At 39.1% G+C, this 25,889-nt stretch overlaps 1 protein-coding gene across 3 annotated transcripts in view; it reads right to left on the bottom strand.

The window, feature by feature from the left end:
* RSF1 (remodeling and spacing factor 1) overlaps positions 1–25,889 on the bottom strand; it is a 175,629-nt gene that overhangs the window by 149,262 nt on the left and 478 nt on the right. The window lies entirely within an intron of this gene.

The following is a 25,889-nucleotide window of genomic DNA, read 5'->3' as shown; positions in this document are numbered from 1 at the left end:
GAGCCCACGAACCACAACTACTGAGTCTGCATGCCACAACTACTGAAGCTCGTGCGCCACAACTACTGAAGCCCGTGTGCCTAGAGCCCATGCTCCGCAACAAAGAGAAGGCACCGCAATGAGAAGCCTGCACACCGTAATGAAGAGTAGACCCCACTAACTAGAGAAAAGCCTGCGCGCAGCAATGAAGACCCAATGCAGCCATAAATAAATAAATAAATAAGCAATGATACAAATGACTGAATTTAAAAAACATTAAAAAATAATGAAAAAAAAATAATGAAACACTGTATAGCATAGGGAACTCTACTCAATACCCTGTAATGGCCTATATGGGAAAACAATGTCAAAACAGAAAAAAAATAAGAGTGGATATATACATAACTGATTCACTTTGCTATATACTTGAAACTAACACATTGTAAACCAACTATACTCCAATAAATTTTTTAAAAAAGAAACAAGTTAAAATAAAACAAAAAATAAAAAAGAAAGAAAGAAAGAAAAACAAGCAATGATACAATGTCATTTTTAGCCAATGTGGCATTTGGACAAAGAGATATGTATTTTTTTAAATCTAAAATTGGCATTTAAAAATACCTTAAATGATTTGTGGACCTTTGGTTTTGATTCACTCAAGCTAGTAAATCCCTAAGGAACACATATATTTCCTATTTCATAGGTGGATATTATGTTCATTATCCAATGTTGGAGACCCCCTAAAATGTAAATTCCTTTAAAATTTTATTCATAAGACCGAGAAAAGGGGTTAACATACAGTAGACACTCAATGCACACTTGGGGAATAAAAGGTCCCCATATTTCCATTCTCAAAATGATGGAGGGGGCTTCCCTGGTGGCGCAGTGGTTGGGAGTCTGCCTGCCAATGCAGGGGACATGGGTTCGAGCCCTAGTCTGGGAAGATCCCACATGCCGCGGAGCAGCTGGGCCCGTGAGCCACGGCTACTGAGCCTGCGCATCTGGAGCTTGTGCTCCGCAACAAGAGAGGCCACGATAGTGAGAGGTCCGCACACCATGATGAAGAGTGATCCCCGCTTGCCACAACTAGGGGAAGCCCTCGCACAGAAACAAAGACCCAACACAGCAAAAATTAATTAATTAATTAATAAACTCCTACCCCCCAACATCTAAAAAAAAAAAAGATGGAGGTACATTACACCAGGAAGGTGGGCTGTCCCTCTTCCACAAATCCCTTAAAATGACAGTAAAAAACAAAGAAAAACAAAGAGATAGAGAGAAAAAAAGTAATAGGCTTGTGTTTCCAATAAATATGAAGTAACAGAAACTGTATTTACCTTATGCCTAAAACAACTAAACAATAGAACAAAATATATGAAACAATGGTACTCGAGACATTACATAAGAGGTGACAAAAGCCAATAAACAATGATACATGAAAGATCAGAAACAAAGATGATAAACACTACAATTGCTCCAGTGTATTACTTGGGTAAGGAGGCAGAGGGAGGACCCAGTCAAAACCTGGCAATTTCCCTCTGTCAAAGAGGTGAAGCTGGGAGTCAAAAAGGCAAATTAGAGATATAAACTAGTGTTCATGGAGTAGAGTGACAAAGAGGTGAGAGGTGCAGAGACCATTCTGGAAATCCACAAACAGTCCCTTCTGAGTCTTCAGCAAAATACTTATCAGTGTATGTATGTGAGGAAACTACCCAAGGTCAAGGAAAGAAGCATTAAAAGGAACAGAGGAAACAATGCCCAACATCCATACAAGTCTTATGAGCAAGTTCTATTCCCCAACAGCCAAAATGGAAAAAGGTCATATTTCAAATAGCATTTGGCTGGAACAGAGGTCAGCAAATTACATCCCACAGATCAATCTGCTCCTCCTTCTGTTTTTGTGCAGCCCAAGAACTAAGGATGGTTTTTACATTATTAAACAACTGAAAAATAGTCAAATGGTAACATTTCATGACAAGTGAAAACTTCATGAAATTCAAATTATAGTGTCCAAGAATAAAGTTCACAATATGCTCATTCATTTAAGTACTCTCTATGGTTGCTTCCACACTATAACAGAAGGGATAGGTAGCTGAGAAAGAGACTGAGTAGCCCACAAAGCCTAAGATATTTACTGACTCTTTACAGAAAAATGAGTCTTGTGTCAGTCAAAAGAAAACTAATCCTAGAATAAACACATATCTCATCCCACCTAACAAAGCTTAGAGGGAAGATATTAAATAATCAGTTCCCAAGTAACTGAATCACATCCCAGAGTTTAAGAATACTATAGGTGTACAAAAATATCTGGCATTTAGCACAGTTAAAATTAACAATGTCTAGTATCAAATCAAAAATTACCAGACACAAAAAAGAAAGCAGAAAAATTAAACACATAATGAGAAGGAAAACACAACTGGATCTGACTCAGAAGTAACCAAATAATAGAATAAAAAGGGACATGAGAATTTATCATATGATTATAAATTACTATAATACATGTGATTAAAAAGCCAGAGGAAAAACTGAACATGTTAAGTGAAGACATGGATAATATAAAAAAAGACATAAATGAAAATTCAAGAGAGGAAAACTACAGTGTCTGATGTTAAAAATACACTAAATAGCATAGAGGCTAGACTGGCTATCCCTACTACCCACCCTCCCATTAGTGAACTTAAAAACACAGCAATAAAAAATAAACAAAATGATGGCGAAAAAGGACTGAAAAAAGATTCAAAGAGAATCAATAAACTGTGAGGCAACTTCAAGTGGTCAAACACACATAATTGGGAGTCCCAAAAAACAGAAATAAAATTATTTGAAGAAATGATAGTGAAAAAGAAAAATTATGAAAATACATGTAAGTGTTGTGGCATGCAGCTGAACAAGTACTTATAGAGAACTTTATAGAACTAAAAATCATTAGTGTGTGTGTAAAACCAAACAAACAAACAAAACAGAAACAAATTCATAGATACAGAGAACAAACTGGTGGTTACCAGAGAGGGGAATAGTGGGATGAGCAAACAGGCGAATAGGTGAAGAAAATTAAGAGGCACAAACTTCTAGTTATAAAATACATAAGTCATGGGGATGTAAGATTCAGAATACAGAACATAGACAATATTATAATAACTTTAAATGGTGACAGGTGGTAACTAGACTTATCGTAGTGATCATCTCATAATGATATAAATGTCTAATCACTATGTTGCACACCTGAAACTAATGTAACATTGTATGTCAATTATACTTAAACTAAAATTTTAAAAAAAGAGCAAACGAAAGAGGCCAGGTTCAAGATGATGATGTAAAAAGGTCCTGAACTCACCTTCTCCCATGGAAACAACAAATCCACAACCACATATGGAATAATTCCCTCTGAAAGGGACCTGAAAACTGGATGAAAAGAGTCTCCACAACAAAGGCTAAAAGGACAGCATTGAGATGGGTAGAAGAAACAGAGAAACGGTGACTCCAAAGGAAAAACCACACCCCAGCCACAATCTACAACTGGGAAGGATCACAAAGGTGTGGTTATTTTCCCTGAAGAGCGAGGGATTTGAGTTCCACATTGGGCATCCCAACTCTTAAATCCTGAATAGAAGAGCTCCCAGAACACCTGGCTTTAAAAACCAACAAGGAATAGGTCCAGGAAAACTACGTAACTACAGGGAACAAAAAACTTCCTCTTAAGGGGATTGCACACAGACTCAGTCAACTGAAAAACCAGTGCATAAACACGAGCTTGAAAAGTATCTGGACCAGAGGGGAAGGGGACCCACTCACTAATTTTAAAGCATCTACCTGAGAGGGAGGAACCCCTTGGGATGCTTCCTAGGGACTGAGACAGTGGCAGGAGCCATTTTGGAAATCTCCATCTAACCTGTTAGTGCCAGTGGGCATGGCCCACCAAGAGCCTCACCCACCTCTTGTGCCTTCTTCAGGCCTGAAACCCAGCTAGATGAAAACCCCTCCTGCCAGCACCCAGCAGCCAGTCCCCACAGCCATTCTCAGGACCAGTGCACCAAAGCAGCAGCTGCAACTCTGACACAATGGGAGGGTGCAAGCAGCCCACATACGGGTACCCACTGAGTGCTGGGATCTGAAGGCCAGGCAGGACTGCACTTCTGAGCCCTATAAAATATCTCCTACATAAGGCCACTCCTTCAAGACTAGGAGAAGTAGCTGATTCACCTAATATACAGAAACAAACAAAGAGAATCAGAGAAGACAGAGGAATTTGTTCCAATCACAAGACCAAGTCAAATCTCAGAAAAAGAGCTAAACAAAATAAAGATAAGCAATCCACCCAATAAAGAGTTCAAAGTAATACTCACAAAGGTACTCACTGAACTTGGGAGAAGAATGTATGAACAAGTGAGAACTTCAACAAAGAGAAAATATAAGAAAGTACCAAACAAACTTTTTGAAAAAACTTATGACTGAACAAAATAAATAAAGAAATAAATAAATACCCTAGAGAGGTTCAACAGCAGACTGGATAGGTAGAAGAATGAATCAGCAAGCAAAAAGAAAAATGATGGAATTCACGCAGACAGAGCAGAAAATGAAAAGAAAAGAAAAAAAAATTTTTTAATGTAAATTGGTGCAGCCACTATAGAAAACAGTATGGACTTCCTCAAAAAATTAAGAATAGAATGCCACATGACCCAGCTATTCTACTCCTGGGTATTTTTCCGAAGAACATGAAAACACAGATAAGGAAAGATATATACACCCCTATGTCCACTGCAGCATTATTTACAACAGCCAAGATATGGAAACAACCTAAGTGTCCACCAATGGATGAATGGATAAAGAAGACATGGTATGTGTAAACACACACACACACAAATGGAATATACTACTAAGCCATAAAAAAGGAAATCTTGACATTTGTGACAACATGCATGGAACTTGAGGGTATTTTGCTAAGTGAAATAAGTCAGACAGAGAAAGACAAATACTGTATGATTTTACTCATATGTGGAATCTAAAATAAGACAAAATAAAATCCAACAAACAAATGCATAGATACAGAGAACAGAACAGTGGTTACCAGAGGGAAAGGTGATTGGGCAAAATGGGTGAAGAGAGTTAACTGTATGGTGATAGATGGTAAATAGACTTGAGGTGGTGATACTCTGTATTGTACACAAATGTTAAACTATAATGCTGTACACTTGAAAGTTATATAATAAAAAAATGAGAGAAAAAAATAAATCAAAGCCCTATTTTAAAAAAGAGAGAAAGGGTTTACCTGGTGGCGCAGTGGTTGGGAATCCGCCTGCCAATGCAGGGGCCCCGGGTTCGAGCCCCAGTACGGGAAGATCCCACATGCTGTGGAGCAACTAAGTCCGTGTGCCACAACTACTGAGCCTGCGAGCCACAACTACTGAAGCCCACGTGCCTAGAGCCCGTGCTCCTCAACAAGAGAAGCCACTGCAATGAGAAGCCCATGCACCGCAATGAAGAGTAGCCCCTGCTCTCCACAACTAGAGAAAGCCCGCACACAGCAACAAAGACCCAATGCAGCCAAAAATAAATAAAATAACTTAAAAAAAAAAAAGAAGAAGCAGAAGAAAGGAAATAATAAGCAGCAGAAATCAATGAAACCAAAAGCTGGTTCTTTGAGAAAAATTAAAATAATTGATAAACCTCTTGGGACTTCTCTGGTGGTCCAGTGGTTAATACTCCAAGGTCCCAATGCAGGGGGCCTGGGTTCAATCCCTAGTCAGGGAACTAGATCCCACATGCTGCAGCCAAGATCCTGCATGCCACAACTAATGATCCCACATGCTGCAACAAAGATCTCGCATGCCACAACTAAGACCCTGCGTAGCCAAATAAATAAATATTAAAAAATTTAAAACTAAAAAAATAAAATAATTGATAAATCTCTATCCAGACTGAGCCAAGAGGGAAAAGGAAACACAAATGGGAAAAGGAAACACAAATTAACAGTATCAGGAATGAGACACATTACAGACAGGAAAAACATAAGAATACTATGAGCAAATGTATGCTGATAAATTTTGTAACTTCAGGAAAATGGAAAAATTCTTTTGAAGAAACAAATTACCAAAGCTCATCCAAACAGAAACAGATAACATGAATAATCCCATATCGATTAAAGAAACTGAATCTGTAGTTTAAAGCCTTCCCATAAAGAAAACTCCAGACCTAGATGGTTTCATTGGTAAATTAAGCCACAGATTTAAGGAATACCAATTCTATACAAATAGTTCCAGAAAACGGAAAAGGAGGAAATACTTTCCAATTTCTTCCATGAGGCCAGTATTACCCTGATATCAAAATCAGAAAAACACATCAAAAGAAAGAAAACTACAGACTAATATCGCTCATGAACATAGATGTAAAATTTCTTAACACTATTTTAGCAAACATATAAAAAGGGTAATTGATAATGACTATCTTAGTCTGCTCAGACTGTCAAAACAAAATACCATACAGACTGTGTAGTTTAAACAACAGAAATATATTTTCTCACTGGTCTTGAACCTGGAAGTCCAAAGCAAGTGAGCCAGCATGGTCAGGTTCTGGTGAGAGTTCTATTCCTGAAGACAACCAACTTCTCACTAAATCCTCACATGGCAGAGAGAAAGAGAGGAATCTCTCTTCTTGTTGTAAGAGGTCACAGTCCTATTAGGGCCCTACTCTTGTGACTTCACTTAACCTTAGTTATCTCCTAAGACCCTATCCCAGACACAGTCTCATTGGGGGTTATGGCTTCATCATATAAACTTGGGGGAGACACAATTCAGTCCATACCAATGACTTAAATGGGGTTTATCCCCAAAAATGCAAGATTAGTTTTAAAAAGTCCATCAATATAATTCACCACATGAACAAACTTAAATGAAAAAAACATAATCATCTCAGTATATGCAAAAAAAAAAAAAATTGACAAAATCCAACATCCACTCCTGATAAAGCAATCTAGAAATAAAAGGGAACTTTCTCAACCTGAGGAAGGGCCCAGTGAAAAATCTGCTATCAATATACTTAATGGGGAAAGACTGAGTGCTTTCCCCCTAAAATCAGGATGAAGGCAAGAATGTCCATATATAACCACCACTTATATTCACAACTCTACATGTAGTTCTGGGAAGAAAAAGTAATCAAAGGCATGTGGGGTGGGATAGGGAGGGTAGGAGGGAGACACAAGAGGGAGGAGATATGGGGATATATGTATACATAGAGCTGATTCACTTTGTTATAAAGCAGAAACTAACACACCATTGTAAAGCAATTATACTCCAATAAAGATGTTAAAATAAATAAATAAAACAAAAACAAACAAAAAATCAAAGGCATGCAGATGGGAAACAAAGAAGTAAGACTTTCTTTACAGATGACAGGATCACGTATAAAGAATTTTTAATCTTTAAAAGCTATTAAAAATGAGTGAGTTTAGTAAGGTTGCAGAATACAAGATCAATATACAAAAAACTGAATTTTTATATATCAGCAATGAAAAACTAGTAAATAAAAATTTTAAACAATACCATATAGATTATCATAAAAAAACTTAAACATTTAGGAATAAAAGTGATGCAAGATGTGGACGACATGTATAGTGAAAACGAAAAACACAGCTAAGAAAAACTAAATAAAACCTAAATAAATGGCGCAATGTACCATATTCATCTATCAGAAGACTTAGTATTTTTTATTGAAATATTGTTGATATACAAAATTATATAAATTATAGGTATATAATATTATACAGTGATTCACAAATTTTTAAAGGTTATAGTCCATTTATAGTTATTATAAAATTTTTGCTATATTCACTGTGTTATACAATATATCCTTATAGCTTATTTTATACTAATAGTTTGTAGTTCTTAATCCCCTACCCACTCTTCCTCTGGTAGTCTGTTCTCTATATCTGTGAGAGAAAACTCAATATCTTAAGGTATCAATTTTTCCCAAATTCATCTGTAGATTCAAGATAATCCCAATAAAAATTCCAGGGAAATTTTTTGTAGAAATTGATAAACTTATGTTAAAATTCATATAGAAATTCAAAGGACCTAGAATAGTTAAAACACCTTTTTTTTCTTTTTTTTTTTTATTATTTAAAACATCTTTGAAAAGAATAATAAAGGGAGTTCTCTGGTAGTCCAGTGGTTAAGAATCCGCCTTCCAATGCAGGGGATGCGGGTTCAATCCCTGATGCCACAGGGCAACTAAGCCCGCGTGCCACAACTAGAGAGCCTGTGCACCACACTAGAGAGAACCCTGAACGTCACAACAAAGAGCCTGTGTGCCACAACTAAGACCCGACATAGCCAAAACTAACTAAATAAATATTTTTTAAAAAAGAATAATAATACAGGTGAAGGGCTTAAACTACCTGACTTCAAGACTCATTACAAAGCTAGCGTTGAGCCAAGGACGAGTGACATTGGCCTGCAGACAAATATATTATAGAAACAGAATATGGGGTCCAGAAATAAACCCATACACATATAGTCATATAACTAAAAAAATTGGGGGATTTCCCTGGCAGTCCAGTGGTTAAGACTCCACGCTTCCACTGCAGGCGGCGCGGGTTCGATCCCTGGTGGGGGAACTAAGATCCTACGTGCTGTGTGGTGCGGCCAAAAAAAAAAAACTTTATTGAAATAAACTTTATATAACATAAAATCCATTATTTAAACCATTTTAATGTGTACTATTCAGTTGTTTTAGTATAGTCACAATATTGTGCATCCATCACTACTATCTAATTACAGATCATTTCCATCAATCCAGAAAGAACCTACGTCCCTTCCAAATCTCCCCCCACCTCAACCCAGGCCAATCATAGATCTATTTTCTGTCTCTATGGATTTACCTAATCTGGAAATTTAATGTAAGTGGAATCAAAATCAATGAAACCAGAAGTTGATTGTTTGAAAGGATGAAGAAAATTGATAAACCTTTAGCTTGACTGATGAAGAAAAAGAGAAAGGACTCAAACTACAAAAACAGGAATGAAAGCAGAGATATTACTAATGACTTTACAGAAATAAAAGGATTGTTAAGAGAATACTATGAACAACTGAACATCAACATATCACATAAGCTAGATGAGAAAGACAAATTTCTAGAAACAAACTACCAACACTTACTCAAGAAGAAACAGAAAGTCTGAATACCCATAGGGGATTCAAGTAAAGAGATTCAAGTAAAGTAAAAAAAGTTAGTAATCAAACAACTTCCCACACAAAGAAAAGCCCAGAACTCAATAGCTTCACTGGTGAATTTACCAAACATCTACAGAATTAACACCAATCCTTCTCAAACTCCTCCAAAACATAGAAAAGGAGGGAATACTCCCCAACTCATTCTACGACTCCAGTATTATCCTGACACCAAACCAGAGAAAAATCACAAGAATTGCAAAGATGAGTACCCTTTATGAATATGGACACAAAAAATTCAACAAAATACAAGCAAACTGAATCCAGCAGCATATTAAAGAAATTATTTATCCCAGAAATGCAAGGGTTTAGGATAGGGGCTAGTCATGCCAGAAAGACCAATCACGTGATTAGACAGTTGGGGCTTTGAGTCATGTGATATCAGCCCCACTTGAATGGAGGGGTAAGGGACTGGAAATTGAGTTCAATCACGTGGTCAAATCTCCCAATTAAAACTCTGCTACACTGAAGCTCAGTGGCACTTCCTGACTGGTGAATACACTGATGTGCCAGGAGGATGATGCACCCTGATTCCACAGGGAGAGGGCATGAATGCTCTATGCTGGGACCCTCCTAGACCTTGCCCTATGTATCTCTTCGTTTGGCTGGTTCTTAATTGTATCCTTTATAATAAAACCATAATCACAGGTATAGCAGTTTTCTGGGTCCTGTGAGTCAGCCTAGCAAATTTTCAAACCTGAAGCAGGTCATGGGAACCCGCAGCTAGCATCTGAAATGGGGGCAATCTTGCTGGTGACCATGCCCTTCAACCTGTGGTATCCGACCTAGTTCCAGGTGGTTGGTGTCAGAATTGAATTGTATTGCAGTACAGGCATACCTCGTTTTACTATTTCACTTTATTGCACTTCGCAAATATTGCATTTTTTTAAACATCTTTATTGGAGTATAATTGCTTTACAATGGTGTGTTAGTTTCTGCTTTATAACAAAGTGAATCAGTTATACTTATACATATGTTCCCATATCTCTTCCCTCTTGCGTCTCCCTCCCTCCCACCCTCCCTATCCCACCCTTCTAGGTGGTCACAAAGCACGGAGCTGATCTCCCTGTGCTATGCGGCTGCTTCCCACTAGCTATCTATTTTACGTTTGGTAGTGTATATATGTCCATGCCACTCTCTCACTCTGAATATTGCATTTTTTACAAATTGAAAGTTTGTGGCAACCCTGCATGGAGCAAATCTATTGGCGCCATTATTCCAACAGCATTTACTCATTTACTGCCTCTGTGTCACATTTTGGTAATTCTCACAATATTTCAAACTTTTCATTATTATTATATTTGTTATGGTGATCTTTAACCAGTGATCTTTGATGTTACTATTGTAATTGTTTTGAGACAACATGAAAAGCACCCACATAAGAAGGCAAACATAATCAATTATTGAAATGACAAATAGGGATGCAGAATATTATGTAAACTCAGTTGATAAAGCAGCAGCAGGGTTTGAGAAGATTAATGCCAATTTTGAAAGAAGTTCCACTGTGGGTAAAATGCTATCAAACAGCTTTGCATGCTACAGAGAAATCGTTTGTGAAAGAAAGAATCAATTGATGTGGCAAACTTCTTTGCCTTATTTTAAGAAATTGCACAGCCACCCCAACCTTCAGCAACCACCACCCTAATCAGTCAGCAGCCATCAAAACTGAGGCAAAACCCTTCACCAGCAAAAAGATTACAACAGGGACTTCCCTGGTGGTCCAGCGGTTAACACACCATGCTTCCAAAGCAGGGGATGTGGGTTCAATCCCTGGTTGGAGAACTAAGATCCCACATGCTGTGCAGTGTGGCCAAAAACAAAAACAAAAACAAAAAGATGGCAACTTGCTGAAGGCTCAGATGGTGGTCAGCATTTTTTAGCAATAAAGTATTTTTTAATTAAGGTATGTACATTGGTTTTTTAAAGATATAATGTTACTGCATGCTTAAGAGACTACAATATGGTGTAAACATAATTTTATACGCACTGGGGAACCAAAAAATTCATGTGACTCACTTTATTGCAGTGGTCTGGAACCCAATCTGTATCTCCAAGGTAAGCCTGTATACCAGCTGGTATCAGAATAAAATACAACCAAAGATTTTTGTGAAGTTTGACATGCCAATTCTAAAATTCAGATGAGAACATAAAGGGCTAAAAATAACCAACAGCATTTCCAAAAGAATATGGTGGGAGAACTTGCCTTAGCAGATAAAAGGACTTACTTTAAAGCTATAGCAAGTAAAACCATGTGAAGGATACATCAATGTAACAAATAAAGAGCCTAGAAACAGACCCACGTATATGTGGAAACTGGTATACAAGATGTGGCATTACCAATTAGTGAGGGGAAAAAAAAAATTACATTATACAAAAATAAATTCCAGGAGGTTTAAGACTACAGTTTGAGAAAAAAAAACTTTTAGAAGAAAATACAGATGAACATCTTATGCCTCAAAATCATAAAGAGAAGAGTTTCTTAAATGAGATATGAAAAGTATAAATGTAAAAATAAATAATTAACAATTATACTATGCTATAATTTAAAAGTCTGGATCAACAAGATACTATAAAGACAGTAAAAAAGATAAACAGTATTAAGATAAAAATAAATAAAAATATAAAAATGACAAAGGATTGACATCTGAAATACATAAAAAATCGCTACAAATCAATGAAAACAACAAAGAAAATGGAGAAATGCTATAAAAAGGCAATTCACACGAGAAAAGTGAATGGCCAAAAAAACGTGAAAAAATGTTCAAACTTATCAGAGCAATAAGAAACTAATTCACAACCACATTATCAAATATTTCAAAAGTCTGACAATGCTATGATTTAATTACCTGGATAAATGGGAACCCTCATACACTACTGGCAATGTATAAATTGATAAAGCTAATTTGGAAATCAATCCAGCTATACCAAGGCTAAAAGGAAGATAATGGACCTTCTGTATCCCTGGATGCAGAACCTGCAGATATGGACGGCAGACTGCACTAGGCCATTTAAATAAAGGACTTCAGCATCCTCGGATTTTGGTATACAAGGGGGTCCTGGAAACAATCCCCCATTGATACCAAGGGATGACTGTATACCCTTTAGCCCAGCAATTCTACCTCTAGGCAAAGCTGCTAGAATATTCATTACAACATTATTCTTAATAGTACAAAAACAAACCTAAATATCCACCAATTAAAAAAAAATAAATTACAGTATTTTCATGTAATAGAATACCATACAGCAGTTAAAGTAAATAACTAAAACAGCAATGCATGAACATGGATATGTTTCAATAATAGTGTTGAGAGGGAATAAAGGAAGCTGTAGAGGAATGCATATAGTATTATATTGATTATATATAAAGTTTTAAAGCATATAAATCCAGGGCTTCCCTGGTGGCACAGTGGTTAAGAATCCACCTGCCAATGCAGGGGGCACGGGTTCGAGCCCTGGCCTAGGAAGATCCCATGTGCCGCAGAGCAACTAAGCCCGTGCACCACAACTACTGAGCCTGTGCTCTAGAGCCCGTGAGCCACAACTACTGAAGCCCAGGTGCCACAACTACAGAAGCCTGCGCGCCTAGAGCCTGTGCTCCACAACAAGATAAGCCACCACAATGAGAAGTCTGCGCACAGCCACAAACAGTAGCCCTCACTTGCCACAACTAGAGAAAGCCCGAGCGCAACAACGAAGACCCAATGCAGCCAAAAACAAACTGATAAAAAAAAAAAGTACAAAAAAAGCATCTAAATCCATACCATGTATTGTTTATGTATACATAAATATATACTTAGTATAAAAGTGTTCATGGGCACAATAAACTCCAAAATTCAGAACAGTGGTTGCCTATGGGAACAGACGAAAGAGAATCAGAACAGGAGTAATATACAGAGGACTTCAAATAAATTTGTAATTTTATCGTCTTAAAAAGTAAAAGTAGGGCGCCTGGTGGCGCAGTGGTTGAGAGTCTGCCTGCTGATGCAGGGGACACGGGTTCGTGCCCCGGTCCGGGAAGATCCCATATGCCGCAGAGCGGCTGGGCCCATGAGCCATGGCCGCTGAGCCTGTGCGTCCGGAGTCTGTGCTCCGCAAGGGGAGAGGCCACAACAGTGAGAGGCCCGCGTAACGCAAAAAAAAAGAGTAAAAGTAAGGGAATTCCCTGGCGTTCCAGTGGTTAGGACTCCACACTTTCAAACACACACACACACACACACACACACACACACACACACACACACAAAGTAAAAGCAAAAGCAAGGAAATTGAAAGAAAAAAGCACATCCTAAAAAAATCTTAGAACTCTGGGGATTAAGAAATAAAAATCAGGAAGAAAAAGAAACTCATAAAGGAAAAGAATCAGACTGACAGATTTCCCATCAGCAACAGTGGATCCTAGAAGACAGAAGAGCAGTATCATCAAAGCTCTGGGGGAAATTATTTGTGAATACTAGAATACTGTATTCAATCTAAATGGGCAGTCAGAACAGAGAACAAAATAAATATATTTTCAGACATACAAGAACTCAAAATTCACCTCTTAGAAATCCTGTTTGAAAAAGAATGTACTACAGCAAAAGAATGAATCTAAAAGGAAAAAATGTGGGAATCAAAAACAGTGGTGAGTGAAAAAACTAGTAAAACATACAGTTTAATTTAAATAATTGTTGAGAAACATAAATATAAATGAATTACAAAGACCTCCCTGGTGGTGCAGTGGTTAAGAATCCGCTTGCCAATGCAGGGGACATAGGTTCAAGCCCTGGTTCGGGAAGATCCCACATGCCACGGAGCAACTAAGCCTGTGCACCACAGCTACTGAGCCCCAGAGCTACTGAGCCCGCGCACCTAGAGCCCATGCTCTGCAACAAGAGAAGCCGCTGCAATGTGAAGCCTGCGCGCCACAACTAGAGAAAGCCCACACTCAACAGTGAAGATCCAATGAAGCCAAAAAATTAATTAATTAAAAAAAAAAGAATGACAATATGGAACTAAAATCCCAGCTAATTAAAACATGGCAGGTTGGGTGCGGGACAGGATCAGGGAGGAAGCCTGTTAAGATTCTTACATTGCTTGAGTTATTAAAGCAACGTACTGAGGACACAGGGAGGGGGAAAGGTAAGTTGGTACGAAGTTAGAGAGTAGCATTGACATGTACACTACCAAATGTAAAACAGATAGCTAGTGGGAAGCAGCTGCATAGCACAGGGAGATCAGCTCAGTGCTCTGTGACCACCTAGAGGGGTGGGATAGGGAGTGTGGGAGGGAGACGCAAGAGGGAGGGGATATGGGATATATGTATGCATATAGCTGATTCACTTTGTTGTACAGCAGAAACTAACACAACACTGTAAAGCAATTATACTCCAATTGAGATGTTAAAAAATAAATTAATTAAATAAAATATAAAAAAGGCAACTTACTGTGCTCTAGTATCACCCTCAGAAAAAAATGGAAAAAAATCTCCCAATGTTAATTTCCTTGTAGATACAATTATTTACATTATTGATAATTCTAGCTTAAGAAGTATACATAGTAACATTTTGTCTTTCAAACTGATGGAGCTATCCTTCACTAACTAAATGGCATGAGACAAGACTTAAACTATAACTCAAGGAACAATACAGGTCTGAGTTACCACATGGTGTCTAATAGCATGTGTAACAGTTGGAGAGTCACTCCTAAAAAGGAATTCAACTCAAAATTCCTGTTAAAGAATCTTTTAAGATTAATCAAGAATTACTCATCAACTATCAACACATACAAAGGATATACATTTACTTAAGTATTCTCATCTATATAATGGACTCAGTCCACACTACATATTTAACATATCTATTTATTTAGAGTGGCATTTCAATTTATTTGAAGTTCCATCTCTTTATTTGTGGGGAGGGGGGAACAGAATGTCTAACAACTAACAAATCTTTACCCAGCAGAACGTAGCAATCTCTAAAATTACAACAAATTTTTTTTTCAAATGAAAATGACAGAATATCTCAGTTAAAAAAAGCTTTACTTAAAAGAAAATACGGGCCTCCCTGGTGGCGCAGTGGTTGAGAGTCCGCCTGCCGATGCAGGGGATACGGGTTCGTGCCCCGGTCTGGGAGGATCCCATATGCCGCGGAGCGGCTGGGCCCGTGAGCCATGGCCGCTGAGCCTGCGCATCCGGAGCCTGTGCTCCGCAACGGGAGAGGCCACAACAGTGAGAGGCCCGCGTACGGGGAAAAAAAAAAAAAAAAAAAAAAAAGAAAATACAATTGGGCACCAATGCCAAGATATTTTAATAAAGCTAATTTTAATTACCTTAAGTACATAAATAAGGCTCTCTATAAACTGTCCTTAACAAAATGTTAAATGTATATTTAACATATGTATAGCACATACATGTAGAGCAATTTAAATAAATCACAAAAAACAAAACAGCTGTAAAATAAGATATACCGCCATAATCTGTATATTCAGAGTAAGTTTTTAGTAAGCTATAAAATTAACAAGGCTAGTTCTTCAAATAGTGCTCATATATGTTATCAGAATTCTAAATTTTTTAAAATAGGGAATCACACCATTCCCACATATACCCTCGGCCATTTTAACCATTTCTTTCCTCAATAATGAAACTATTAATTACCCACTCTCTAAGCCAGAAACCTGGGAATCATACTAAATTCTTTTTACTCAAAGACCCTTCACATTAATCCATCCACTAAGTCTTTATCAATTCTAACTGCAAAATCTGTCTCAGATCTAGCCTTTCTTACTCCCCACAGCCACTGCCTCAATTCATATCTCACCAATAATATTATATTCTCTAGCTGATTTCCCTACTCTCAAGCCTGCCCACTGCCTTTCAACAACTCAAAAAATTTTAGTTTTAAAAATAAGAATTTCGGGCTTCCCTGGTGGCGCAGTGGTTGAGAGTCCGCCTGCCGATGCAGGGGACACGGGTTCGTGCCCTGGTCTGGGAAGATCCCACATGCCGCAGAGTGGCTGGGCCCATGAACCATGGCCACTGAGCCTGCGTGTCCGGAGCCTGTGCTCCGCAACGGGAGAGGCCACAACAGTGAGAGGCCCGCGTACCGCAAACAAAAAAAAAAAAATAAGAATTTCAAGTTGCCCCTGGTAGAGATGATATAAAACAATTCAGAGAAATTGGGCTGAGAATTTTTTTTTTATTCAAAAAGTAACTAGCAGAGAAGTAATAATGACTTTTCCCTGAGATGACTTCAGACAGGTAAAAGAAAAAGTGGATTTTAAAACTATACTCTGAGGATTCCTGTAAAAAGTAATAAGTAGAAGACAGAGGTTAACACATATGCTTTGGCATGCACTTAAGACCTGGTATAACCAGGGCTTCCCTGGTGGCGCAGTGGTTAGGAATCCATTTGCCAGTGCCGGGGACACAGGTTTATGTCGTGGAGCAACTAAACCCATGTGCCACAACTACTGAGTCTGTAAGCCACAACTACTGAAGCCTGCATGCCTAGAGCCCATGCTCCACAAGAGAAGCCACCGCAATGAGAAGCCCGTGCGCCACAACGAAGAGTAGCCCCCGCTCGCCACAACTAAAGAAAGCCCGTGTGCAGCCATGAAGACCCAACACAGCCTAAATAAATAAATAAATAAATAAATGGGGGGGGGGTGAAGACCTGGTACAACCATATAAGCCAAAAACAGAATTGGTAAAGAGTAGCCCCCGCTCGCCGCAACTAGAGAAAGCCCAGGCGCAGCAACGAAGACCCAATGCAGCCAAAAATAAATAAATAAATAAATAAATATAGAAAAATAATAATAAAAAATAAAAGTATACTTCCAGTTTAAAAATAATAATAGTAATAATAAAACCCAAGATAGGGCCTCCCTGGTGGCGCAGTGGTTGAGAGTCCGCCTGCCGATGCAGGGGATACGGGTTCGTGCCCCGGTCTGGGAGGATCCCATATGCCACGGAGCGGCTGGGCCCGTGAGCCATGGCCGCTGAGCCTGCGCGTCCGGAGCCTGTGCTCCGCAACGGGAGAGGCCACAACAGTGAGAGGCCCGCGTACCGAAAAAAAAAAAAAAAAAAAAAACCCAAGATGGAGAGGACCTGGGAGGAAAGTCGGGAGGGAGGGAGGGAGGTAAGGAAGAAGGAAAAGGAAGAAAGAAAAAGAAAAAAAAAAAAGTGGAGAGGGGGATTTAGTAGTACAGTGGACCCTTGAACAACAGGGTTTGAACTGCATAGGTCCACTTACAGACAGATTTTATTCACTACAATACCACACCATCTACAGTTGGTTTAACTATGTGATATGTAATTGGTTGAATATGCCAACGCGGAATTCCATACAGAGACAGCCAGATGGCTGACTGTGAAGTTATATGTGGATTCTCCACCACAATGAGGGTGGGCATCCCTAAATCCCCTGTTGTTCAAGGGTCAACTGTATATATCTGTATAACCAATACCCAAAATGAAAAGGAGACTTACACTATGACAAATCTCTAGCAAGCAAAGGATAAAAAGAAAAACTAAAAGTACATCAAAATAGCCATCATTACTAATTTGAAATATGTGACATTTTTTCTTTCAACCAACATTTGAGCATCTACTATATGCTAAGTACTATGCTAGAAACAAAGTGAATAAAGCAAAATGAATTCTTTATGGAGCTAAGTCATTGACATGTTGCCTTTATTTCACATGCTTTTTTTTTTTTTTTTTTGCTTTAAAGAAAAAGAATATACTTCTAAGGAGCTTATAACTCATGTGTCCCAATGTGATTTTCTCACATGGTCTGAAGTTCCTCAACCACAAATCTTTTGGAAAGCTAATGCCTAAAGTTTGGTTGCAATTTCCTAGACACACCATATTATTTCACACTTCTATGTCTTTTCCCATGCTGTTCACTACCTGGAATGCTCTTCCATCTCCTCTTCAATCATCCAAATTTCCATAATGACTACAGTGATGCTATGATATCCCCTGGGAAAAGTTAGGTATTTGCTCTTTTATATTCCCAATGCACCTCCTCTCTTAAAGCAATGAGAAGCCCACGCACCGCAACGAAGAGTAGCCCCTGCTCGTCACAATTAGAGAAAGCCCGCATGCAGCAACAAAGACCCAATGCCGCCAAAAATAAATAAATAAAATAAATAAATTTTTAAAAATATTTTTTAAAAGTTAACTTTAAGATTTAATTCTAAAAAGAAGTTTTAGAACAGAACATGGCATTATAATAAATTGGGGAAAAACTATTCATCTCATTAACATTACCCCTGTCCTCAAGGAGATTAAAGTCTCAAAGGCTAGACTGTAAGTGCAAAAAGTGTTATGAGTATTTACTTACTTATTTATTTATTTATTTATTTTTGGCTGCGTTGGGTCTTCGTTGCTGCGCGCGGGCTTTCTCTAGTTGCATCGAGCAGGGGCTACTGTTCATTGTGTGAGCAGGCTTCTCATTGAGGAGGCTTGTGTTTGTTGCAGAGCAAGGGCTCTAGGGGCGCGGGCTTCAGTAGTTGTGGCTCGGGGGCTTAGCTGCTCCACAGCATGTGGGATCTTCCCAGACCAGGGCTTGAACCCGTGTCCCTTGCACTGGCAGGCAGATTCTTAACCACTGTGCCACTATGGAAGTCCCTGTTATGAGTATTGTGATATAAAATCTACACAGGACACTGTGGGGTAAAATGGCAGAAATGGTTAATTTAACTTGAGAGACAGAGAAAGCAGGAAAAATTTCACATGAGCACTTGGTGCTTAAAGAGCAGATTAATGATGGGCAGGGGTACAGTGAGCAGGCAAGGGAAGCAAGGTGGAAAGAGAATATTCAACTCAGGTAGAAGGATGAAGAAAAGGCATAAAGATGTGAAACAACCTTTCATACCTTCAGAGACCTGCAAGCAGTTCAGCTTGACTAAAACAGAGTAGTAATGATGATAGAAAAGTGAGGTTGAATATAAAATGGGATAAAGAAATAGACTCAAGACATGGAACAAAGTATGTGAGAGACTGAGGTCTAAGTTGGCTCCTTGGTTTCTGATCTGGGTGACTTGGGTGGTTGATGGTAATATTCATGGTGAGAGGTAATTCAAGATTAAAAGTAAATAAGGCAGCAACTCAATTTTTCTTTTATAAAAGCCTCTTAGAAAACTAGTTTTCTTAATTCTTTTTTTGAGATATAACTGACATATAACATTATATCAGTTTCAGGTGTACGAAATGATTCAATATTTGTATACATTGTGAAATGATCATCACAATAAGTTAACATCCATCACCACATAACTATAATTATTTTTCTTGTGATGAGAACTTTTGAGATTTATTCTCTCAGCAACTTTCAAATACACAATGCAGTATTATTAACTATAGTGACCATTATACATTGTATAATTATACATTGTATAATTAACTGTACATTATATCCCCACGACTTATTTATTTTATAACTGGAAGTCTGTACCTTTTGACCACTTTCACCCATTTCACTTCTTGGTGTAAGACTATTCTTAAATAATTTGTTTTTGTGATTACCAAAGAGATATATAATTAGTATTGAAAAGGATATGTGAAAAAATATGATACAAAGAAAAAAAAACAACTTATAATCCTACCATCCAGAAAATTATTAAGATAAACTTGTAAAAATATAGGGAAAAAAGCATACAGATAGGATAAATACAAAGCTAAACAAATTATAAAACAAAGTTCACTAAAAATATGTATCATTGGAGTGTACAGTATACTTGCCCATATAATAACATTTTTTAAAAAAATCACTGCTTCATTGTCTATCTTTGCTGCTAAACTATGAGCTCCATAGGACAAGGATCTTATCTATCTTGCTCACCGATGCATCCCCAGTGTATAGTGTACCTGGCACACATTAGGTAATCAATTAACATTTGTTGAAAGAATCAATCTTTCTTTTTTAAATGAAGCCCCAGATTACTCTCTCAAGCAATATTTGATACTTCAAAAATTCTAACATAAAAAGAAAATAGAAAACACGCTGATACACTTTGTAATGGGATCTGCCGCACAGTAAAAACAGAAAAACAAAACAAAAACACCCAGGCACAATATATTAAGACTATATCCATCAGGTAGACAGCCAAAGAAATTTTCTCAAATCCAGGAACACACATACCTTTCTTGAATAGATGATTCAGGCTAAAATGTACTTTGGGTCTGAATTGTTCGTACTTTCCCACACTGTATGAGGTTGTACATCTCACCATAAAGTTGTCATAGAGATAATTTTAGTCTATTAACTTATAGACTAGAATTCATAGACTACTAACTCCAGTTGATAAAAATCCCAGAGAGGGGACTTCCCCGCTGGTGCAGGGGTTAAGAATCTGCCTGCCAATGCAGGGGACACGAGTTCGATCCCTGGTCCGGGAGGATCCCACATGCTGTGGAGCAACTAAGCCCATGCGCCACAACTACTGAGCCTGCGCTCTAGAGCCCACGAGCCACAACGACTGAGCCCACGTGCCACAACTACTGAAGCTTGTGTGCCTAGAGCCCGTGCTTCGCAACAAGAGAAGCCACCGCAATGAGAAGCCCGCTCACTGCAACAAAGAGTAGCCCCTGCTCTCCACAACTAGAGAAAGCCCACGCGCAGCAATGAAGACGTAACGCAGCCATAAATAAATAAATAAATTTATATATTAAAAAAAATCCCAGAGAAAAAAATAAGCATTTGAATGATGATAGTAACTCAAGCTCAGCTTTGTTACTTCTTACTAGATTAGAAAATCCTTAAAAGAAGGGCCCATGTTTAATGTCTTTTTAAAATAATCACCATAAGGAATTCCCTGGTGGTCCAGTGGTTAGGACTCTGTGCTCTCAATGCCAAGGGCCTGGCTTCAATCCCTGGTCTGGGAAGTAAAATCCCACAAGACGCGTGGGCAAAAAAAAAAAAAAAAAAAAGAAAGAAAGGGTATTTTTAAAAATACATAATCACCATAATGTTTACTGTACTTAGAATATAGCAACTATTCAATATACAAATTAAGTAAATGAAGTAGCTAATAAATGTTTACCTTCCTTACTAGCTGAGAATTTAACAACACAGGTAAATTTCAAGGCAAACTTTTAGTAATTTAAAAAAGAAGAAAGTCAGTTTTCATTAACAGGCCCAATTTAGCCAGAAAACTCCTGTCCCTATTACCTCCAGTTCTGGGACAATGCCAACAACCTCCCTCCGAGCGTCCATAACTTTTGGTTACCTCCACTCTGTGATATACCAAAAATGATGGAAAAGAAATACCTTTCTCTCCTTCCCTCTAATAAATGTCTAAAGAATGTTTCTTCTTTCAAAGGTGGAAGAGCCAAAACTAGACATTTTCAACCAAAAGAGGTTGTGGTTCCAGCAATGCTACCACCGACAGCCTACCACTGCAGATCCATGCAACTCCTGGCACATGTACCTGGTAAGGTCTTCTGCTCAAAGCAACAGATGGTGACTCTAGTTACGGTAAAGTCATCTTCCTACTTTATGAATGAACCTAAAAACTGCTGTCACACAATTCGATTATCACCAACAGAAGAGAACGTATTAAGTTACAATCACAAGTCCAGTTAAAAAAATAAGGTATATCCTTTTATACTTGACATTTTGACTGCAAGAGTTAAACTTCAATTCATTTAAAAATGCAAAACACAAATCAAAACTAAAATTACTCTAAAAATTAAAATTAAAAAACCAAAACAAACAAAAAAACTAATGATTCAACTTGTTTAATACTATACAGTAACTCAGTCAACCTTATCCATACACACCTTAATAGACTTTTATTAGATACATATAACTTCTCAATCAGTACCCATACAAAGACTATGTTTAAAGAATGAAAAACTACATTTTCCTCTTGAAGAAGAATGCCCTCTGGAGGAGAGGGAAGATACTTGGGAGCCTTGGATGTTGGTAATTCCACAAAGTTCATGTCCACTTTTGTTTACAGCCATACCTCCTGATCAACCACCTCCCATCAAGAGGAAGCTGGGGAGGTCCATACAGAGCACAGAATTGGGAGGGCTACTACAGTAGACTGAGGGAGAGGGAATAAAACATACCTTCAGTTGGCACATTCTTTTCCTATTCTAACTAATATCAATAACAAATCTAAGATTCTACCAAAAACTGTATAATCTTGGGCACTGGACAGCTGAATCAATCTCTTGAACCTTAGTTTCTATGCCTGCCAATAGGAATAGTAGTACCAACCTCAGAGAATAGTTGTAAGAAATAAGGGGATGATGTTTACACATAGTAAATGCTCAATAAATAAATGGTAGCTTAGGGCTTCCCTGGTGGTGCAGTGGTTGAGAGTCCGCCTGCTGATGCAGGGGACAAGGGTTCATGCCCCGGTCCAGGAAGATCCCACATGCCGCGGAGCGGCTGGGCCCGTGAGCCATGGCCGCTGAGCCTGCGCGTCGGGAGCCTGTGCTCCGCAACGGGAGAGGCCACAACAGTGAGAGGCCCGCGTACCGCAAAAAATAAAATAAAATAAAAAAATAAATGGTAGCTTATATCCTTAAGACTAAACAAGTAGTTTATAAAACCAAATTTAATAATTGACACTGTAGGGGGTGAAGAGCATTCTAAGCTGAAGCCATAATGTCAAATTAAGACTTATAAACAAAAATTTAAGGGAAAGATCATAAAGCGCCTAAACAAGGACAACAGAGAGAAATACAGCCTTCTCCAAAGATGTCATAATGTCGATATACCTACAACAATGACTAGGTAAAAAAGAATTTAACTGGCAACTCAGAAGAATATACTTTACAAACCTTTTAAGGAATATTCACACTAGGAAAAACCAAAAGTTTTATAAAATAGGATTATTTAAATGGCACTAAGAACTGCCTTTTAAAAATACTAAAATGTATATAGAGCAAAACTCCTTTAAATATAACAGAGACTTTTCCCCAAGAGCACAATAGCTCAACAATACACTGTGCTTAAACTCCTTTCTCACTACATGCTAAAAATTTAACATTTTCATTCCAAATGTATTGTTGTGTCTTCTACCTCACAAATAGCTTTAATAAAATTTGTAATACAAGAATATTTAGGGAATTCCCTGGCGGTCCAGTGGTTAGGACTTGGCACTTTCACTACCATGGTCCAGGTTCAATCCCTGGTCTGGGAACTAAGATCCAGCAGGCAGTGCAGCATGCCCCCCACCCCCAAAAAAAGAATATTTATAAGTACTTGGTTTATGAAAGGATTTCTGAAACATTTCATTTGATCCTCAGATATTACCTCTATTTACTCAAGAAACTGAGGTCCATAGAAATTAAGTAATTTGCCCCACAAACTACATATTATTACACTATTCAAGAGGTTGATTCAGCTGTCCAGAGATTATCAGCAAAATATTTAGTTCAACTAAAACCGATGTCTTTTAACTCCTTCTAGTACGCCACAACTCCTTCCCCAAGACTCAGTCCAAATCTTCTTAGTTGGAGCAGTATTATCAACTACTAGAAGTAGGTTAACCATCACCAAAGGCCTAAAGATCTTTTCCCTGCACAATTGCAGCATTTCACCTGCAGAGACTTTTCACTTGTCAAGGATCTTGAACTGTGTAACATTGATTATTATTCTTGGATCACCTTATGACAAGATCTATTATTATAGTTGAAACTATACCAACAGTAATGCATGGCTGCACCACTAATATAATCTCTCAACTCGTATTACTTCTCATTTTTTACTTAACTAGTCGCCCATTGTTCAATCCTAGATAGAAAAGTAACATGAAGTATTAGACTGACCCTGATATTTTTTCTTGTTACTAACAGAAGCCAAATGCAGTGGCCAAAATATTTAAAAGGAATGGAGAAGCAAGCAATCTTATATACCACCCAAAATATAATGCCAGGACAGAAAATTTATGCCTGCATTCCAACTTGGTCCAAATACATTCCAAAAACAATTTACCAGCAATCCCTTTCCTCAAATTCCCACATTTCCCATATAGATACATTACCATCATTTCCCAAGGTATCCTAAAAGTAACTTATAAGGCACTCTCCTTCATAATGATCATTTACGTAAAAGAAATATAAATACAATTTGATAGCCATCAAATTGTAATTGAAATTACTATACTGGGGAGTTTAACTTTTCAAGAAATTCTGCAGAAGTCTTTATATAATATAACCTTTTATTTGCCAGAGTTTATGAATGATAGAGGAGATCTGGGCAGGTAAGAAGAGATATATGCCTGTACTATAACTGCTGTATTAATTTGAGTCTTTGGTAGCCATAATATAATTTTCTCTATAGGTAATATTTTGAACAACTTCACACTTGGGCTCTTCCTAGCTATGTAAATATATTCTGTTAACAGAAACTTCTTCATTTTCATGGAGAATTGAAGAGCGACCCTGATTTCTTGTAAAGGAAATAGCTATCTGTTTTGCACAATACCCAGTCCACTGTGGCCACCTAATACGGACAAAAAGGGGGGGAAAAAAGACCTATTTGGAAACGTTTCTTCTCCAGCCAAGGGCTGTTCCCAGATAAAGGCAATGCTCAGAGTACAACAAAAAAAAACCTTCTCTGGAAAAAGAAATGTGCCAGAAAGCAGAGGCATGGATCTGGAATAAATAGGGAGTGAGTGTATGCGCTCAATGAGGGCTGAAGGCAGCAGGCGCAGCGCGGAGATGCTCCAGCGAAAAGAACCACCAGCCGCCGCCGCCGCCGCCGCCGCCGCAGCAGCAGGAAGTTTCAATGGGGCCGGGCAGAGCATGCGCCCTGAAGCCGCGCGGTGGCCTTATGTGGAAGGAGCACCACTTGCGAACACCAATAATAGACCGGCGGCACCAGAGAGAGAAACATGAGCAACAAGCACCTTCTTCAACTGTTTCCCCTCCGTCTGAGCCCCTCCTCCACCCTACATACTAACCACCCCACCCTACCCTGCAAATGGGAGGGCGACTTCTTCCTCCCCTAAGCCTTATGCCAGGATGAAGGGGGAAGGGATTGGAAAAGTGGGGAGATGCTCTTCTATTATTTGGGGGGAGGGGGAGGAGGAGGAAAACTATGGGGGAGGAGAAATTAACCCTCTACCCTCCAAAGTGGAGAAGCTGAACCGACTTCGCCCCCCAAAGCGAGAATGGAGGAGGACCCCCTCCTAAGGAGGAGGAGCAAACCTCCCGACTCAGAGGAAGGAGTTTGGGGGTTAAACCAGCCCTGGAGGGGAAAGGAAAAGAGACCAGAGCCGACTCTCTCGGGGGAGTTCCCACTAGAGGGAGGGAGAGATGAAGTGTCCGCTGGCCCCCGCCCACCCAGGTGTAGGGAGAGAAAGGGGCGCCCCGAGAAGATGAGCCCAGCCTCCCCGGAGATGGTAGCGAGGATGGTGGGAGGAGGGGAGGGAGTGAGGGAGGAGTAGAGGAGAAAAGCGCAAAGCTGGCCGGAACCTGCACTCCCCTTCCCCCGCCACCGAGAGGGAGAAGGATTGGGGGGCCCGGCCCCCGCCGCGGGATAGCAGTCCCAGGGGCGGCCGACCAGCACAATGACCCCTCCCCGCCCCCAGCCCAGACCTAGCCCGCGATGCCCCCACCTCTGCTGGGCGTCGGGCGGAGTGGCCCTATGGGGCCTCCGCCCCGCCTCCCCACTGCCCAAGACCCCAGGGGCTGGGAGGAGAAGATCGGCCGGGCGGAACTGCACCCCAGCGGGAGGACAGAGCCGC

This window comes from Mesoplodon mirus (assembly GCF_964341445.2).
Source record: "Mesoplodon mirus genome assembly, chromosome: 7".
Classification (NCBI taxonomy): domain Eukaryota; kingdom Metazoa; phylum Chordata; class Mammalia; order Artiodactyla; family Ziphiidae; genus Mesoplodon; species Mesoplodon mirus.
The sequence above is the reverse complement of the archived record's forward strand: the minus strand, read 5'-3'. Positions and strand labels throughout refer to the sequence as shown.